At 40.1% G+C, this 7,898-nt stretch overlaps 1 protein-coding gene and 1 pseudogene across 5 annotated transcripts in view; both read left to right on the top strand.

Annotated features, from left to right (window-relative positions):
- The window catches only part of Nt5m (5',3'-nucleotidase, mitochondrial), a 39,896-nt gene that overhangs the window by 19,746 nt on the left and 12,252 nt on the right, over positions 1-7,898 (top strand). The gene's annotated exons all lie outside the window — the stretch shown is intronic.
- LOC103743390 lies at positions 4,396-4,689 on the top strand (annotated as a pseudogene).

The raw sequence follows: 7,898 nt of genomic DNA on the forward strand, positions 1-7,898 counted from the left end.
AAAAGCCACCAATTTTTAAAAACTTGTCTTCATAGTTTTGTCTTTATTTGAATGTCATATTGATGAGACAGTATGTTGTGCAGTTTTTAAATATCTGACTTAATTCCCTTGGTAACATGTATTTAAGCTGGTTCCTTTTTAAAAATATTTAATTTATTATTTTTATTTTATATGTATGAGTGTATTGCCTGGATGTGTATAACAATGTCATGCAATGCCTGTGGAGGTCAGAAGAGGGTGTTGAATTTCCTGGAACTGGAGTTATGGGCAATTGTTAGCTGCCATGTAGGTGCTGGGAACTGAACCTCAGTCTTCTGCAAGAGCACCCAGTGCTTTTAACTGCTGAGCCATCTCTCCAGCCCCATCAACCAGATATTTTACAGAGGGAAAGAAATGCTGAAAAGGCAGATAAAATAAACTGCTTTTCCCTGTTTGCATTTGTGAGCCACAAACTTTTTGGCTTTTTACATTTAGTTACTATGTCTGCCAGAGAAGCAAAATGAATCAATCTTGTATCAGACACTTAGCAATAACCACCAGGATGGTGGTGGCCACTTGTTCCCTCAGCCTTCTGATTGACCAACTTGTGAGACAGTTACCAGTTCAAAGATGGCTTTGCAGTCAGACTGGAAGGAGAGTTGAGATCTAGGCCATAGCGTGTCCCATGTGCTGTGAAGTCAGGCCCAAACTCCTTTTGTAAAATTTTATTTTATGTATATGAGTGTATTGCCTGCAATGTGTAAGTGCACCCATGTCATGCAATGCCCGCGGAGATCAGAAGAAGGCTACGGATCCCCTGTAATTGGAGTTATGGATGGTTGTTAGCCACCATGTGGGTGCTAGGAGTCAAACCCAGGTCCTCTTAAAGAGTAGTCAGTGCTCTTAACCATTGAGCCATCTCTCCAGCCCTCTTTTTAAAAAATATGTGTGTGTGTGTGTGTATGTATTTTATGTGCATGAGTGTATTTCTTGCATGTAGGTAGGCATATCCATGTTGTCCAGTGACTGAGGAGGTCATAAGAGGGTGTCAGATTTCCGGGAACTGGAGTTGCAGATGGTTGTTAGCTGCCATGTGGGTGTTGGGAATTGAACCTGGGTCTTGGGCAAGAGCAGCCAGTGTTCTTAACTGCTGAGCCATTTCTTCAGCCCTTAGCCCTCTTTTTTTTTAATATCTTTTTTTAATTTTAAATTATTTTTTGGTCTTTTTGAGACAGGGTCTTCCTGTAGCCCCAGCTGTCTTGGAACTATGTAGACCAGGCTGGCCTTGAACTCACCGAGATCCACCTGCCTCTGCCTCCCGAGTGCTGGGATTAAAGGTGTGTGCCACCACGCCTGGCCAAAACACCCAACCTTTCCCCATTAGCAACCTCCCATACCCTCCCCCATTGGAATTCATCCATTCTGTCATTTGTATTAGGCCTATAATATCAAATTAGTATCCCTAGGTGTCCCTCAGTGCAAGTTCCACTGAGATAATGTCAACCTATCTAGAGTTCCTCCTTTTAAGAAGATCAGCTCTTCCTCACCCAGCAGTAATCAGCTGCTGATAATCCTTTGAGTAAGATTGGGGCTTTCTCCCATTTCCACAGTCCTGTGCTAGGTTTTTGTCTGCTTGAGATTGCATGGTTCTTGTGCTTGCTGACACCATTTCTGTAAGTTCGTATGAGCAAGATGCCAGGAGCCTACTGTAGGATTCTATTTCCATATAATCATGTACCTCCTCCCTGGCTCTTACAATCTTTCCTTCCCCTCTTCCCTAATGGTCCCTGAGTCCTGGGTGGGTGGAGTTTAGTATAGGAGTCCTGTCCAAGGATCCACACTCTGCAGACTCTTATTTTTTACACTTTGGCCACTTGTGACCTTTTGTGTTCCTGGCCCTCTATTGCATGAAGGAGCTTCATTGATGAGAATTGAGAGATGCTTTAGTGTTCTCTTTACCCCTTGTTCTATGTTCTGTGAGCCTTAGGTGTAGAGGTTGCATTGTAGATGTGCCACTTAGGCTTGGGAAATTCACAGACAATCTATGTGTATGACCATAACCTATAAGAAAATTGAACAGTAATACAAAACCTCCCAACTAAGTAAAACCAGGCCCAGATGTATTTACAGCAGAATTTTACCAAACATTTAAAGAAGATCTACAACCAATACTACTTAAATTGTTCAAAAAGATAGGAGCAGAGGGAGAACTCCCAAATTCTATGAAACCAGAATCACTCTAATACCAAAACCAAGTAAAGACACAACCAAAAAAGAAAACTATAGGCTCATATCCTTAATGAACATAGATGCAAAAATTCTCAACAAAATGTTTGCAAACTGCATACACACACATCAAAAAGATCATCCACATGATCAAGCTGGCTTTATTCCAGAGATGCAGGGATAGTTCAATATATGTAAGTCAATACATGCCATAAATCATATAAATGGACTCAAAGACCAAACTTACATGTTCATCTCAATAGATGCAGAAAAGGCCTTCAACAAAATTCAACATACATTTATGTTAAAAGTCCTAGAGGGAATTGGACAGGAGGGAACATACCTCAATATAATTAAAGCTATATACAACAAACCCACAGCCAGTATCATTCTAAATGGAGAAAAGCTGGAAGCATTCCCATTAAAATCAGGAACCAGATAAGGCTGTTCACTATCTCCACTCCTTTTTAATACAGTACTTGAAACTCTTGCTAGATCAATAAGACAAGAGAAGGAAATTAAAGGAGTGCTAATTGGAAAAGAGGTCAAATTATCCCTTTTGCAGATGTTATGATACTATACCTAAGAGATCCCAAAAATTCCACCAGAAAACTCCTAGAACTGATTAACACTTTCAGTAAAGTGGCAGGTTACAAAATTAATCTACAAAAGATCAGTAGCCCTTCTATATACCAATAGTAAGCAATCAAAGAAAGTACTGAAAACCCTCCCTTTCACAATAGCCTTTAAAGTAATCTCAGAATAAACCTGACCAAAGACATTAAAGATCTCTACAATGAAAATTTTAACTCTTTAAAGAAAGAGATTGAGGAAGACACCAGAAGATGGAAGGACCTCCCATGTTCATGGATTAGAAGAATTAATACTGTGAAAATGATCATCCTACCAAAAGCAATATATAGATTCAATGCAATCCTAATCAAAATTCCCATGACATTCTTCACAGAATTAGAAAAAACAGTCCTAAAATTCATTTGGAAGCACAAAAGACCTCGGATAGCCTCAGAAAGCAGTCGTGAGCACAAAGAGCAATGCTGTGGGATTACTATACCAGATCTCAAACTGTATTACAGGGCTATAGTCATAAAAACAGCATGGTACTGGCACTAAAATAGACACATAGATTAATGGAACATAATTGAAGACCCAAACATGAGTACACAGTTTCAGCCACCTGATATTTGACATAGTTGCCGAGAACTCACACTGGAGGAAAGCATCTTCAACAAATGGTGCTGGCAAAACAATCTCCACCTCTAGAAGAAAGAAACTAGATCCTTATCTTTCACTTTGCACAAAAGTCAACTCCAAATAGATCAAAGACCTCATTGTGAAACTTGGAACTCTGAAACTGTTAGAAGAAAACATTGGCAGTGACCTACAAGACATAGGTGTAGGAAAGGACTTTCTAAATCTGACCAGTTGCTCAGGAATTAAGGTCAACAATCAACAAGTGCTACTTCATTAAAAAGGTTCTGTACAGCAAAAGAAACAAGGAAGTGAAGAGAAAGCCCACAGAGTGGGAGAAAATCTTCACTAGCAACACACCTGACAGAGGCTTAACATCCAGAATTTATAAAGAACACAAAAAAAACAAGAAAACAAATGACTCAATTAAAAGATGAACTAAAGATCTAAACAGCGTTTCAAAAGAAGAAATAAAGATTGCTAAGAAACATCTTAAAAAGTGTTCAACATCGCCAGATGTGGTGGCGCACGCCTTTAATCCCAGCACTTAGGAGGCAGAGGCAGGCAGATCTCTGAGTTCAAGGCCAGCCTGGTCTGAATAGTGAGTTCCAGGACAGCTGGGGCTACAGGGAGACCCTGTCTCAAAAAGATCAAATCAAAAAAGTGTTCAACATCATTAATATTTAGGGAAATGCAAATTAATATGCTTTCATCTTACCCCCCAGTCAGACTGACTAAGATCAAGAGAACAAATAATACCAAGTACTAGAGAGGATGTAGGGAAAGGGGAAAGCTCATTTACTGCTGGTGGGATTACAAACTCGTGCAACCCCTATGGAAAGCATAGTATGGGAATTATTAAAAAACCAAATTGAATTTTTGCAAATTTCATACCATATATTTTGATCATATTTAGACCCCCCCCCTTTCCTAAAAATATATTAAAATCTTTGGCCTCGGCAGCAGAAGCAAGATGACAAGATGACAAAAGGAATGTCATGGTTTAGAAAGTGTTGCAATAAGATGCACACGTTGTGCTGCTGCTGTGGCTCTAAGGCCTACCATCTTCAGAAGTCAACCTGTGGCAAATGTGGCTACCCTGCCAAGCGCAAGAGAAAGTATAACTGGAGTGCCAAGGCTAAGAGACAAAATACTACCAGGACTGGGTGGATGAGGCACCTGAAAATTGTCTATCACAGATTCAGACATGGATTCCTTGAAGGAATGACACCGAAACCAAAGAGGGCAGCTGTTGCAGCATCCAGTTCATCTTGAAGATTTCAGCAGCAGCCAGTTATAAAATAAATGTTCTGGTTCCAAAAACTAAAAAAACAAAAAATACCTTTTTTGGTTGTTTTTTTAGACAGGGTCTCCCTGTTAGCCCCAGCTGTCCTGGAACTCATTATGTAGACCAGGCTGGCCTTGAGCTCACAGAGATCCACCTGCCTCTGCCTCCTGAGTGCTGAGATTAAAGGTGTGCACCACTACGTGCGGCTCATACAATATATTTTATTAGTATTTCAGTCCTGTTCCTTCACCTCTTTTACTACCCCCACCAATTTAATGTACACACACACACATACACACACACACACACACACACACACACACACACACACACAAATGTATGTATAAAAAGGCCTATAGAGTCAAATTTGTGTCCCCAAATGTTCTTCAGTGTGGGTCTACCCACTGGAGTCTGGTCAACCTACCAAGAGTCCTGTCCTTAAATGAGACTGACTCTCTCCCTCCCAGAAGCCATTGGTTGCCAATACTTCCTCAGATAGGGTACGAGTTTCTTACCCACCTCTCCACGTCTACGTTGTGATTTTTGTCTGGTGCGTGGGACTTGTACATGCTGTCACCATTGCTGTGAGTGCATATGTGTAACTTTTCAACTGTCTGGAAAACCCTGTTTCCTTGTTAGCCACTTCCTCTGGCTCTTACAGTCTTTCCACCCCCTCTTCCACAATGATCCCTGAGCCTTGAAGCCTGAAGATTGATATAGGTGTCCTATTCAGGAATAGGTACTCAGAAGCTTCTTATTCTCTTTCTGAACATTGGCCAAACTCCTTTAAGTTTTAAAAATATTTTTAATTAGCTAACAAAGCAGTGGGTTTCTGTAAGGATTTTCATATGTCTTTGATTTGAATTGACCCCCTTCCTTCACCCATCACCCTGCCCCATACCTGTTTAATCTTTAACCCCCAGTATTACCCTGGCCCTCTACTTTCCTATCACATGCTGTTGAACATCTTGTAAACAAATAGCCCTCTGTCCTCTGTTCTAAGATGAAGTGCTTAAATCTTGCCTGATTTCTCATTGGGTTATTGTGTATCAATTTGTGAGAGTCCTGTCTGTATTTTAGAAACAAGTCCTTTATCAGGTCTTTATGTGTTCTTCAAATATCTTCCCACTCTATGGCCTTTCATCTTCTTTGTTTTTTTCAAATGATTTCTTTGCTTTTAAAAACATTTTTACATTTATTTACTTAATTTGTGTTTGTGTGTATATGTTATATGTGTGCACATGTACACAGGCTCACATGACATGCATGTGTGGTGATCAGGGGCAACTTTGTGAAGTCAGTTCTCTCCTTCTGCCATGTGGGTCTTGGGGCTCAAACTTAGGTCATCAGGCTTGGCAACAAGTGCCTTTACCCACAGGACTATCTCACCAGCCTTTTGTATCTTTGATTAAAAACATTAAAAAAATTTTTTTCATGTGTATGAGTGCATTTATGTGTGTACAATGCCCATGGAGGCCAAAAGAAGGCATCAGATCCTCCAGAACTGGAGTTATGGTGTTTGCTACCATGTGGGTGCTGGGAACTGAACCTGGGTCCTCTCCAAGAGCAGCCAGTGCTCTTAACCACTGATCCATCTCTCTAGCCCACAGTAGCTTTGATTTTTGAGGCAAGATCTCACTGCATAGTGCTGGTTGGCCTGGAACTTGAAATTCTTATGCTGCACCCTCCCAAATACTGGGATTACAGGTGTGTATCACCATGCCCAGCTTAAGAGTGTATTTTGAAATGCATAGTTTTATACTTTTAGCTTTTATATGTAGGTTATGTCTACTTTGCATTGATTTTTTTTATATGGTGCTAGATAAAAGTGGAAGTTCCTTTTTGTTTTGTAGGTGTATGCTTCTAATTGCTTATCTGTTTGGAAGGCTGTCTGGGTGGAAGCATCTTGGTACCCTGTACTAGTTCTGACATTCTGAATGAGTCCACTGATCCAGGTCTCTCCTTTACTGTCTTGAATGAATAAAAATGGCAAGCTTTACAGCAGTCTTCTTCTTCTTCTTCTTTTTTTTTTTTTTTTTTTTTTTTTTTTTTTTTGGTATTTTTGAGACAGGGTCTGCCTGTAGTCCCAGCTGGAACTTGCTATGTAGACCAGCTGGCCTTGAACTCACAGAGATCCACTTGCGTCTGCCTCCTGAGTGCCGGGATTAAAGGCATGCACCATTAAAGGCATGCCAAGCCTTACAACGTTATTCTTAATTTTGAAACTTATCTTGATATTCCTGATATTTTACATTCCTATGTAAATTTTAGAACTAATTTGCCGGTTTCTGCAGAGAGCCTCATAGGAATTTGATTACTTTGTAATTAGGGCTTAACAATATTGAATCATCTGATCTATGAATGAACACACACATACACCTTCATTTATTTAGATTTTCTTCCAATTCCTCTTAGCAGTCTTTCTTGGCTTCCAGCTTACAAGTCTTGCACATGTTTTATTAATTTTATTTTTATTTCATACTGGAATTTAAAATAGTATGTGTGTGAGTGTTCTGCCTCCATGTGTACTTTGTGTGCAGTGCCCATGGAGGCCACAAGAGGGCGCCAGGTTTACTGGAACTGGATTTACAGACAGTTGTGAGTCACCATGTGGGTGCTGGGAACTGAACCCAGGTCCTCTGCAAGAGCAGCCAGTGCTCTTAACCACTGAGCCATCGCCCAAGCCTCTGTAATGTTATGGGTGTTTTGTTTTGTTTTGTCTTGTTTTGTCTTGTTTTGTTTTGAGACAGGATCTCCCTATAGCCCCAGCTGGCCTGGAATTTGCTATGTAGGCTAGGCTGTCCTTGATCTCACAGAGATCTACTTGTCCCTGCCTCCTGAGGGCTGGGACCAAAGGCATGTAGTACCATACTGGCTAGAATTTAAAAAAAAAATATTTTTGTTTTAATTTAAAATTATCTGTATGCCTGTGTGTCTGTATGGATATGTCCATATATGTGCATGTGCCTGAAGAAGCCAGAGAGGGTATTGGATCCCCTAGAGGTGGAGTTACAGACAGTTTTGAGTTGCCTGACATGGGTTCTGGGAACTGAATTTGGGTCCTTTGAAGAGTAGAACATGTGCTTAACCACTGACCTATTTCTCCAGCTCCTGTTTTTTTGGTTTTTTTTTTTTTTTTTTTTTTTTTTTTTTTTTTTTTTTTGGGGCTTTTTTTTTTTTTTTTTATTTTTTTTCT

Source organism: Nannospalax galili, unplaced genomic scaffold, assembly GCF_000622305.1.
Source record: "Nannospalax galili isolate Female #2095 unplaced genomic scaffold, S.galili_v1.0 scaffold441, whole genome shotgun sequence".
NCBI lineage: Eukaryota > Metazoa > Chordata > Mammalia > Rodentia > Spalacidae > Nannospalax > Nannospalax galili.